Below are 13,350 nucleotides of genomic sequence, written 5' to 3' on the forward strand. Positions count from 1 at the left end.
TTTTTTCAGACATTCATTGTGAAGTTACCATACAAATGCCTAAAAACTTAACTGGTAAATGAAGACTTCAGTGGTTTAAAATGAATATCAAAGAAATTTTTAACATTCCCTTTAATGCTAGGAGTAATGCTAGGAGCTTTCCTACGCACTCAATTCTCTAGAAAAAGAATCTTTAAAAATTGTGGAAGCATATGCATTTTCTCAGTAATATGAAGCTTGTGAGTTTCTGTATCAAACCAAACTGGTTCAGAACTTGCGCTGAGCTAGCCTGAAAAGGGACGTTACTGGTTCTACATCTATCCCAAATCAATGCTTTCAACTGTCTTTTTTAACATGGCGATGTTCTACGAAGTGACAATTGTCGCCCTCTTCAGAACCTTTGAACTTGTTCTGAGCTGACTCTGGCTTAGATGTTCTCTTATTTAGATATTTTATAACATACGAGTACGAGTATATTGCACTTTGATGTAGTGTGCAATGCAGCAAATAATAATCCTAACCTTTCTAAGTCAAGTACTTGATCTGATTGTACATTGTTGGCTTTAAACATATAGTATTAAATTGCATTCACATGCATTTACATACAGTATGTATTTGTGTAAAAATACAATTCGCTTTAAATGGAATTTGTGTCCCAAAGGCAAAGGGTGTTGACACATTCTAAAGACAGAAATGTACAGTAAACTGCTAAATAAAACCTTGTGATAGGAAAGAATTCATGCGTATATATGTAGAATTGAGTCTCACAAAACAAAAACTCTTGGCAATGCAAAAACACATACATATTTATGTTTATAAAACCAAAGTGGCGGGAATATAAATAGGGAAGATACTTTTAGCATTTTTTGGCACTTCCTTTCGTTTATTTAATGTTTATTTCTTTTTCATGAAAGTGTAGCTCATGATCTAACAAATACCGTAGAAACGTGCTGAGTAAGCAGTTCCGTAAGATGATTTGTATGGATGAAAGTGCGTGAACAAAATAAATAGCCAAAAATCAACAGTAAGTCCTAGGTACTTCAAATTTGCACATCATTATAATAAAATTTAATGCGCTACAAAACTGTATATTAAAAAATTCAAAAAATTATGACAAACAAGTTTTAATGAACACTAGAGTGCCAGTTACTGTCGAAATTCGACAGTTTTTCTAGTTTTAGAAGCCTTGGAGAGGTTTTCTAACTTAACACGTAGCAAAACTTATACGGTAATAAGTTAACTAACCGGAAAATCTTCTGCTTTGGAACTTAAACGTAACTAAAATTTTTTTGTCTGAGAAGGTCTCTGCAGGACTTCGGCAGGACGTGGAATTGACCCGATACATTCAAGTTTATCGATAAATTTCAATGATTTGATACATATCGATAGTTCGATGAATTTCAAGAACACTAAAATCCGATAACTGAACAAAACTAGTTAATTCGACCAATTTCGATAACGGTGAAATTCGAGGGCTCGATAAATTTCGATAACTCAAAAATGTAAATTCTTTGGATACCTTTATAAATTTTTACTTTTGACAGCTCCACATTTTTCGAAAACTATCAAAACATTTTGATAACTCGTTACACTCTGTTAACACGATAAAATTCGATAAGCAGTGATAAATCAATAAGCTTATATAACCTTGAAATTTCGATAAATCGATATATTTTGAAAATTCCATAAACATCGATTCGTTGAACTAACCAATTTCAGTAGATCAATAATTATCGATAACTCTGTAAGTTGGAAAAACTCCATGCATTACGACACCTCGATAAATTTCGTTAAGTCTATAAATGATGACAATTCAATAAATATCGATAACTTGATACATTTCTTTAACTTGACAAATTTCGTTATTCGTTTGAAATTTCAGTAACCTTTATGGCTGATTTAAAATTTCAACTCTGTTACCCTAATTCTTATGTATTTCTCATTGTCTCCATTTTCGTCTTTATCTTCACTTTTGCCTTTTTTGTCTTCATCGTTATCCCTTGTTTCTTCAGCTTCATATTTATCTTTATTTCAAAGTTTAATTTTTAAATATGAATTAAAACAAAATGCGAAACAGTTTAAATTGAACAGGTTGCAAAAACAACCATACACAAATATGGAAATTTTTAAACGACGATTTTCAACCAATTTCGAAACTATAGAAACTCTCCTCATCTACCGAAAATTAACTTTCCAACGGTGTTTTTGGTTTTGAAATCGGTAAATTTACCTTGGTCTTCATCTTTGTTTTTATCTTTCACATCTTTGCTTATATCCTTTTCTTTTTCTATTCACGTAGATGAGATGAGGCGCGATGACGTGATAAGATGTGACGTGATTTTATGTGATGTGATAGGATGTCATGTCATGTGTTGTCATATCCTCTGATGTAATGTCATATGATGTCATACCATATGATGTCATATCATGTGATGCGACGTCATGTAATGCCATGTCATGTCATATCATGTGATGTCAAGTCATGTGATGTTATGCCATATAATGTGATGTCATATCATATAATGTCATGTCACGTGACTAACTACATATGTATGAAGAGAAAAGTTCGCATATATATACATACATATAAACGCAGGATTCTGTAGAGTTCTGTTCAGCAAAAAGTGCGTATGGGCTTTTCTAATACGCTCTGCTGCAAAGTTTCAAATGAATAGTAGCTGAATAATATTTACGTTCAACGGGCTTGGGGATAATTTACTCTCAGTGACGTGCGCTACAGAGGATCGTGGCATGTAATGCTTTGAAAAATCAGTTTGCAATATTTGTATTTATACATACATATATACATATCTCATGAATAAAACGATTCTCAACGACTTTTCCAAATAAATCTTCTCCACATTGGATCCAACATTTGGAGTTTTGATGTGCTGATGCAGAATCGAAATTAGAGACTTTGGAAACTTCTAAATTTTTTTTCACTTTGTCGTAATCAGCGGTCTAAGAACTTTTCGAGCGAGCTTTTTCTACGATTTGTGGGTGCCTCTTGACGTTGTTAATGCAATAGACCTACAGTTCTAAGCTCCCTCTAGACGATAAATGGATTTTATGAGAAGCTTTTACAAGGCAGAAATATACTCGCAGGTTTGCCATGGCTGCTGAGCGACGGCCGCTGGCTGAAAACACTGGGCAAGTTATTTTTTCGATCCGACCTTATATTTTGAGATATTACAAGAGAATTAAAAAAAAACAAGAAAGCGTCGAAAAGTGCTCTTTAAAAGTTGGTTATTCCTTAGATTTTTTTTTCCGATTTATTCTGTTTGATGACATTTTTAACCAAATTTATTCAATCAAGAGGAGTTGTCGCTGAATATCTTCGGCCTCTACAAGAACTCTTGAGGTGTCATTTTGTAATTTTGAGCTCGCTGGAGCATGCTAAAAGCGTTCAAGCGAGGCGTGAAAATATTAATATTTTTACACTAAATTGTCAAGGGCTGCTTTTCAGCCATAGTTAAAGCTAAAAAGTCATGTTTCTCGGAAAAGGAACCATTTTAAATTAATTTATTTTTTTGATAATGCTACTGTATACAGGGTGTCCTAGACCACCCGCCTACTCCGTCTAAAATGGAAGAACATTTTTTTTTAAAGGAAAACGCAAATATATGAATATGAAATATGAAGTCGGTAATGCGACCAAAGGATAGAGCATCCATGACTTCTTAGTTCATATGTGTGCATTTTCCAATGAAAAACATTTTCCTCCATTTTAGAAGGGGTAGGACACTCTGTATACATTTGAATGTCAGAGAATGTAGATGGGGGCATGGATGCTGAATGAATGGACAAAATACTACCTGAAACTCTTAACAATGGCGCCAGAATGTATGCACGAGTTAAATTGAATTTTTGGGTGCGCCTCGAGCGCAGAAAACCGTAGTTGTCTGCTCTATTCTTTCCTGTAAGTGTAATACCATCAGCACATGTGCAGAAGCATTAATTTATGGATGCATATATGAATGTATGTGCGTGTGTATACATGCATGTAAATGTGATTCTATTGTCATTGCTGCTTCTCCTGCTGCTGCTGTGGTCATTAATTCGGGCGGTTACCAGCTCGTGCTGTGGAATACCCATGACGGACGCATATTAACTGAGTGCGCTGTTGGCGAATTTATATTCACAAAGTTAAATGGAACATACATACATCTATGTATGTACATATGAAAAGGCACATAGAATAAGTACCTACGTTTAAATAAAGACTTAAACTCATTAGCCTGGGTTCGGCTCCATTTGGAATAAAAAATTTTGTGAGACCAACCAACCACCTATGTGCTTTGAATGTCTACTTACAGGGATTTGAGAAAATTTCGGCATCTTTGAAAATGATCTCTAAAAGCTACAACATAAAAAATGCAACATATGAAAAAGTATTTTTGAGAGCTAGCTATGCATCCTTTTATTCCATTTCAACATTTCCAAAATTTTTTAATTTAGTGGCTACTAAAATATAAGTATAACGATGTAATCAAGTTTTGTGGTCGACGGGAGGTATTTAATTGAAAACGAATTTAGAGTACTATATAGGTCTCATATACATATTTATGTATGCAAAAATACCTTTCGAATATATCACCATTAGAAATCGATTTACAGGATATTTCCGAAGAAAGTACATTTTTTCGTGATCCAGCCTAATTCACATACAAACCTTCCTGCCGATGTTGTATTAGGCAAACAATGCTCCGCTAATCCTATTAAATTTGTACCCCAATCGCATATACTGAAATACATACAAATGCATATATTTTTTTATAGAATTGAATATAGTACTACGATTACACAGGATAGCTCGCATTAATTTAATTGCAAATGTAGTGAGGGGAAGTAAAAATTTATTTTAATTTAATATATTTCAAATTGCATGGACATTACATTAAGCAGATATATGTAGGTACATCAATTTTTAAAGTATGCTGTCTAGGTTTTCTGTTATTTTATAAGTTCCGAATTTGGAGTAGTCATTGGATTTCTTAGAAGAACAAGCGTTTTTTTTTAAATGACTTAACAGCCGAACGAGTATGTAACTGAAAATGGAAAGAAGCGAGGAATTCAATTTGATTTTCCACGCTCCTCCTTGCAAATACTATGCCAACAAAAGTAGAAAAATTCTTGTGGAATGGTCAAAGGTCTGGTCAGGTTTTTTAGGAATCTTATTCATACTTTTATAGGAAACACACTATATGACTGCAAGTCTCAGGAGAACTGTGCAAATCAGTTGAGAGGTAGACCATTGAATTAAATTTGATTTGCGTTAGATCAGAAAATTGAAATAAATTCTCCACTCAGGCTTAGATGAGAAAAGAATTAATAAAAATAATAGAAAGAAAGAGGTTGCAATCAGGTGTTACTACTCCTTGTAGCTTGTATATGGTTAGATCTTTAAGACCCAAAAAATCACTTGCTTGTACCATTTTTTGAAAGCTGCCTTTAGGCTAGGTAGAAAGTCTGTTCACAGCAGACTAATGCGTAGTGTGCAAGGAATAGGATACTCATCACGTCTACTATAATCTGGTACATTTCGAATCTCCTGATATCCATAGCCAACTATCTAATAACCTGGCGTCCTCTGTCTAGGATTCTACGCATCTGGCCGTTGGGTTGCCTAGGGAAGGGGAATATAAAATATCTACTCAGTTTAGTGAGCATCGGCTTCTTTTTAAAAGCAAGTTGAATTAAGTGGTCATGGATTATACATGTGGTGACCTTATATTGTCTCTATGGATTTTTTTCTAATATCAATCCTACTACTTATTTTTTTTTAATAAACAAATTTTGACACTACTCTACCTTTTAAGGAATTACTTGTATATTTTTCAAGGGGTCATAAGTGAATCTTATGAGCCTTTTGAATACTAATCCTATTACTGAGAGCCTTTGATACACCAGGTCCTATTATTTTTATACCCTAGCGCATTTGTGTACACTGTGTGAGGCTCTTTATTGAAGTTGAGATTGGTCATCGTATCTATATTTTGTTGTTTCATTTGATGTATATATGTACATATATCTAAGTATTAGTTGGCATTGACTGAACTATATTGCTCTCCACTGTCTTGACTCTCTGAGCCTTGCAAACGTCGTTGTCGTTTATTTGGCAAATGTAAATCTATATGGTTGAAAATAAAAATTTAAGAGCCTTTGACGATTCTTACGAAAACAATGAAAGAAGAAAGAGACTTAAGCAGAAGTATCCTTTCTAAAATGCAGTGTGTTAGATCGTAAGCAACTTGGTGAATATGGCACACCCCTTATTTACACATGTATGTATGTATGTATGTATTCGTATATAAACTTCTGGATAACTTAAAAGCCATAACAATTAGATATTACTAACCGCGATTCTGCGTGTCAATGATCTATCCAGTCGTACATACTCAGTGGCGGATTTGAATATTTGTCACACCTCGGTAATTCAGAATTTGCCGCCCTTTTTCCGATAAGAAAAATATGTTGAGGTAAAAGTATCGCTTTTGGAACGATTAACGATACTCAAACTTATGTTATTTACTATACTTTTAATACAACTTAAGATGAAAAAGTGGCATCTGCCTTGAGTAAAGGTTTTCAGCGTTTAAAGAAAGCCAACATCAACAAACTTTTTTCACTTGATAAGTTATAATCTTAAAAATACTAAATTAGTATTTTAAAATGTTTATCATTTAAATAATATCAAAAATACCTAACAGTGTTCTCCTATTTTCTCATTTGCGTAATTGAATCTCAAATATATGTCCTAAAATGTAAAAACACAAATTCTACTTTCATTGCAGCTAACTTGAAAAAGGAAAAATTCAATTTCATTTCAAATTTTGCCGCCCCTAAATTTTGCCGCCACAGGCATCTGCCTATGTTGCCTTTACGGTAAATCCGCCGCTGTACATACTTAAATGCTGGAATGCTAGTGTGCAGCTGAGCACCAAATTTTGTTTGCATGCTTCATTAAATTTGTTTATTGTTGCTAAATAATTGGCTAAATTCATGTGAATGCATACGCGTGTGTGTATGTATGCCATAAAACGCACTTCCTTTGCTCCAGGGCGTATACGTAACCAACTGTTAATTGTTTACAGTGGAGGTTGCATATACGCCTCATTAGAGCGGATGAATATGTAAGAAAACATTGCAGGAATTGAAAAAAAAATAATAATAATTATTGAAGTTAATACGACATTCATTAGAGCTTTTATTGTAATAAATTATGTATTTTTAACCGACTTTCAAAAAAGGAGGAGGTTATCAGTTCGTCGGAAAATTGGTATTTTATTTTCTTATGTATGTTACCGCATAACTTTGGACCACGTCAACCGATTTCGATTATTCTTTTTACATCGGAAAGGTAGTGTCTCAAAGGGGGTACCATACTAATCTACATAGTTTAGATCCGATCATTGTTTTTTTTTTTTTGCTAAAAATTACTTGTTGAAATATAAAATGCCAATGGGTTCCAAGTCAGGGCTCTATGGAACGTAGTGAAAAATACATACACTGAGAAAAAAAGGAACCATGGAAAATTTTGAGCGGGTATAACAGGGGAAGAATTTTGTTCGGTATAGAACAATTCCAGGGGGTGAGAGAATTAAAATTCCGACTTTACCTTTTCTCATACATTTTTGAACCACCCTAATGCGCATATTTACATACCTACTAAACATCTGCACAAGCTGACTCGATTGTCTTTGCACATAGTGCGACACATTGCAATTGGCGATGTTTGCTTTGCCTCGGCTTGGTACGTGGTCTTGATTCACTCAACAGCAAGTGAGTTTAAGAGTTGAAATTCAATGAAAAATATTACCACAATGGCTGATTGCTGTTCGTTAAATCAAATAATAGGAGATACCAGTCTACAGGAAATTTTCGAATTTCTAATATCCATCGGCGCGAAATATGGACCGCATGCCAATGTTCAGACATAAATTCCACACCCAACAACAATTTCGAGGAATATAGTTAGCATTTATGATAGCACTCTAGCAACAGTCAAAAATGATTTACATTGCAAAAATAGTATTGGGTTTGGCCTAACCTCCAATATTTGGACGAAAAAAAAAATATCTGCTGACTGGATATATTACGATTCTTATCGAAAAATTTCAATGAATTTTCATACCCTTTAAGTTACTTTAATTGTTACGTATGTATGTATGTTATGTACTCTCGTTGCTTAATTTTCGTGTTAATCTTCATAGTTTCTTTCTTTGTCTTCATCTTTATTACAAAAAATGTGAAAACAACTAAAATTTAACAGAAATTTTAAAACTACGATTTTGGCCGTAATTTCCAACCAATTGGGAAACCATAAAAATTCTCTTCATCTACAGAAAAACACCATTCCAGTGGTAGAGTCGCCAAACTAACGGTGCCTAACTAACGGTTTATGTTAGCTTATTAATATATGCATTGTTAGATTGCCTTTCCTATTTTCATATCAAAGAGTCATTTCTACTGGTGTGTAAGTAAAATGAGGAGCACCCAATAATCAACCTCTTCACGTTGAATTGGAGCTAAGATAATGCTCAGGTTGCTTTGTATTAAACTTAATTTAACTTGACAAGGAATGTGAACATTGCTGCTAGGGGTGGAAGGGCAGATAGAGTTACTCCAAAAGGTTCAAACAATGGCACCTAAGCCAACAAGTTTTTATATGCCGTTTAATTGAATGCCCACTTTCAAATAGGAATATACACAGCGCAGCGTTTCTTATGCTTATGCGAGCATAAAAATGCATTGATATGTGTCAGGTAAGCATTTACAAATGTCACCATGCATAAGTATGAGCGAGTAGGCATACTTATATACTCACATGTTTACCCTGAGGCGTCTTAATTAAATTTTCAAACAGTGAAATTAACAAACTTACATTTCTACACTAATTTTACGCGTTTACACTTTTATTTGCTTGTCTGTGTGGAGTTCATTTCATACGTACATAAGTACCCAGCAAAAGAAACCGATAACAACAGAAATTAAAATGGAATCGAACTAGGCAATGGGAACCGCTGACCCTTTCGCTTCAAGAAGGCATTACTTTAACAGGGGAATGAAAGCCCTTACCGGCAGTATTACCCTCGAACCAAGAGAGAACACTTTACATTGCGGATTAAATTCAACAATTTATATTGAGCTCGAGGCCGTTTTATCGATTGTACCATCGATAGTATTGATAGTTAAAAAAAAAAAAATGTAGGACGTTCTACTATTCATTACCGGCAGTGCCTAAAAGAAGCGAAAAAATTAGAAGGCCATGCGTTCTAGAACACGTTAGCACTAGGAGCGATTACCGATTTTTTGCTGGGTAGTTTAACGAATTTCGTTGTCAGCAAAATGACAAAACAGTGAAATACCTGCTTAAGCTTAGAAGCAAGCCACACATACTCACTCGGGGGTTTCATGCAAATATATATGTATGTATGTATGTTTAATTGTCCAGCAAAGCTCCTACGGCTTAGTGCTCATTCTATGCCGCTTCACATTCCGTACCTCGGCAGTTAAGGCTAATTGCAATTGTTTGTGCTCGACGCAGTGCGGTGAAAAGTTGCAATAAATAGAACCTGGGTATTTGGGTTTATTGTTTGGAATTTTCGTATTATGGTATTTGAACATTTCGCTGTCACACAATGCGAAATGAACATAGATTACTTATGTGGAGCGCGCAATAATTTCACGAAGTTTTAAAGAAATTAGTAAAGGTAAAAAACTGACAAAGCAATGCAATGTTTAGAGAAATGCCAATAGGCATGCGGTGTAGCCAGTCAGACGTCGGTTAAGCCGCCAGCAGGGCTGTAAAGAGATTAAAATGTTGGTAAAGTGGTTGAATTAAATGACTGTTGAAAGGATGTGTGTCCCCACTTGAACTGTCCTTCTCGTCAAATTAATTTTCCTAATTATATTGCGTAGGCTTAATTTAGCGGATTTACATTTTATATACTGAGCGAAGTTAAAGCGAATTACGTTGAGGCTGACAAATTTTACGTTTTTAAAATAAAACATGGCTGCTTACTTATTCGGAACACAGTTGCATTGTGTAATTGCATATTTCACAAATAGCTGTAATTGTGATGGATGATTATTGATTAATGGCTTAAACAAATTTTCCATTCTGCATGCATTAAAGAGACTATGATCATCTTTTAAACGCTTTAATGCAAAGTATCAGTCCCTTTTATTTCTAAGTCGTAGGAGATAAAATTATCTAATATGCGAAACTTTGTTAAAAAACGGGTATTTCTTCACGGTTGCGTATAGTGAGTTATGATTTGGAAATAAGAGAATCTAATGCTTTGCATTAATGCGTTTCTTTGTAGTTCAAGGCCTCCTTATGAACAATACTTTTAGTTTTATTATGGAGTGCAGAAGTATAAATAAAAGAGTTGGCGCTCGAAGTTTTGCCAATTAAAAATGCTATAATTTTATCTATTTTTATTTTTTCTATGTATCCACCTTTAGCATGGGTAATAGCAGCAAGCCTGTCCGGGAATGCTTCACAGAATGCACGAATGTGCTATGGTGGTACTTTGTTTCGGTGGCGGTGAAGAGCAATCTAAAAAGCGTTGATTGTCTCTTATTTTCTAGCTGATACTTTGGCCTGAGAATGGACCATATGGAAAAATTCATCAGGTTTAAGTTCGGTTAAGCTGGGGAGTTTTTCTTTCAGAATTCTGAAAAGATTTCGCGATTTTTATGCGATGGTGACGAGTCTTATTGAAACATCCAATGCAGTGCTACAAAACCATCGATGGTACCATCGTTGTTATCGATGGATGCTCTGAAAATAAAATTGTTGTCGGGAAATTTTTGTATTAGTATAAATGAATATAGTTAGCTTCGAGTGCGAAATTGCCCAGTCCATTTTTTTAATTTTACAGGAGATGAAAACAACTTATTCGTGTCATTTTCAAGTAAATCAACATTTTGCGTGTTTTGCGGATTCGAGGATTCGATCTTTATTAAAAGACTTCATATTATTTTGGTTTTGTCGGATTTTCAGTACTCTTTTGAACTTAGCAAATTTTCCTTTCATTGAATATAAACGAGAAAAAATAAATCAAGTTACGTCCTCCTATATTAAAATATGGGTTTTCATAAAAACTGGACTTAGCAACTTTCCACTCAAAGCTAGCGAACTTTCTTACTTTGTTTTATATTAAATTTTCTAATACTTAGTTTAAAAATAAATTAAAAGTTGTATTTTTTGGCTTTTAAATCCGTTCAATTAAAAATGTGAAAATAGAGTAATATTTGAGTACCTCTTTTCCATGTAACTTCGAGTACCTACCCTGTACTACTTATTCGGACATCCGACTCTCAAGCTGAAGCCCAGTCGCCTTTAATGTTTGACCTCGTGATTTATTTTTCGGCATGTCAAAGAGAAGCCTCAGGTAATACTGAAACCTTTTAAATTGAAATGGAAGTTCTCTGGGAATTGATTCCTGCCGTATCCGGTAATAATTCTTGCTTCAACTATTTTTGCCATTATTTTCATTTAAAAAGTTACCTTCACTTAAAAAAGTTCTTGCTCTTTAAAAAGTTCTTTGCTATCGAAAAATGTTACCCATTTTAGATATGGTGCAATGCCTGGTTATTTAAGCAGATACATTTTGCCGCAAAATGATCTAGCTAGGTGGCGCCAGGGTCGAGATATTTTGAAAACCCGTATTTATGCTCTGATTTGTTTCAAATTTGGCATGTTTAGTTGAAGCGTAGTAAGACTTAGATTTAAAAAAATGGAACCGCTAGGTGGCGCTGAGTCAAAATAAAAAGTATATTCGACATAAAATGCAGTTTTTTCGCGTTAAAAACTCGTTGGAAAACAATATTGACAAAACCTTTTCTATGGAAATTTTATTCTTTCACCTAATCAACCAAATTAAATAATTGTTTTGACTAAAATAGCATCAGTTGGGATTAAAAAAAATTAACATAGCAGCCTTGTACACACGTGTCTGCTATTGCTTATTGTACCTTAATACAAGCCCAAATATCGCACACCGTCTTCAAAAGAGACATAACTCAAAACTTGGCATTTGTGAAGCTATGCGCTAAAAATGTACACAGAGCTTTTATTTATCTGTCAGCACAAGCTGGAGCAAATTTTTGTTATAATTTGTTAAAAAAAAAAAAACGAAGGTACAGTCTCCTTATGGCCATATGGTTATCAGGTGCTATTTAAGATATAGTTTTATATAGGAATTGTCGAACTGGTAGGCCATCGCCTTAGCACATACAAGTTAATGAACTAGTATTTTTACTGACTGGTTTGGCTTTTCACTGCAGGCTTACTCTCTTTTGTGCTTTCCTTTTATGCCTGTCTTTATAAATGTTTCAATTTTTAACCAAAAGCAATATGTGTGTACTCGTACCACAGCTTGAACTTGCTCAATTTTTCGTTTTTCGATTTGTGTGAGTTAGCCTCCGTTCAAGCGTTTCATTTATTTTGTAAACTTCCACGCGCAGCTTTGCCATTTCAGTCCTTCTACAAAATTTACAATATACTTGTTCGCGCTGGAAAAGTGACAGGATCAGCAACAAAGCAAACACATAAATTTCTTTCCAATTGACTGCTTGACGTAGGTGGAAAATAGCAAAAAGACAGGCGCTTTAAATTACACCTAAAGCTGAGGTGGTAATTTTTTGTGTTTTTCTTGATATTTGTTCTTTTTTGTCGCGGTAAATTAAAAAAAAAAGTATATACGCTTGTTACCTAACATGTGCGTTAAAACACATAGTACATTTATATGTTAATTTACAACCAGTGTTGCCTGATTTTTTTTGGACCAACCGCCTAAATTGGCAAACAAAAAACGGCTAAACTCTTTCAACTAAATTTACTTATTTTATAATTTGCTAGTAACGTTTGCTTGTTTCTGTGGGGAGGGGTCAGAACACCTAACACAATTTTCTAAGTTTGCGAATAAAACTTCATACCTAATTTAAAATTTTCATAACAAACATTTTATGAACAAAATCCGCGCTACAGCCTTCTTTAGGGAAAATATATTATTTTAAAATAAAAATAAGCAAAATCGGCCCAATTTTATATAACCCTTCCTGACACGACAATTTTCTCTGACAGATTTTGGATCGCTTAGTCAAAATGGAAACATATATATTTGAAATTAAAGAAAACAAGGCAAATAGAAACAAACAAACCGGCAACAAATCGGCCAAATGCCGGCTAAACCGAAATTTCTCTGGCTGTTTGCTATCCCAACCGGCTGAATCCGGCCGGGAAACGGCTAAAATGGCAACACTGTTTGCAACATTTGCATAGACAATTACGTCTTACGAGCTTCATCAATTACATTTTTGTTGTTAATCCCATGGCCTATTTTATGTACCCTAATCAAC

The 13,350-nt window shown here is 34.4% G+C and overlaps 1 protein-coding gene across 1 annotated transcript in view; it reads left to right on the forward strand.

Annotated features, from left to right (window-relative positions):
• The window catches only part of LOC118737104 (pyrokinin-1 receptor-like), a 37,896-nt gene that overhangs the window by 434 nt on the left and 24,112 nt on the right, over window positions 1-13,350 (forward strand). The window lies entirely within an intron of this gene.

Source organism: Rhagoletis pomonella, unplaced genomic scaffold (assembly GCF_013731165.1).
Source record: "Rhagoletis pomonella isolate Grant_MI unplaced genomic scaffold, Rhpom_1.0 Rhpom_scaffold_00004, whole genome shotgun sequence".
Taxonomy (NCBI): Eukaryota; Metazoa; Arthropoda; class Insecta; order Diptera; family Tephritidae; genus Rhagoletis; species Rhagoletis pomonella.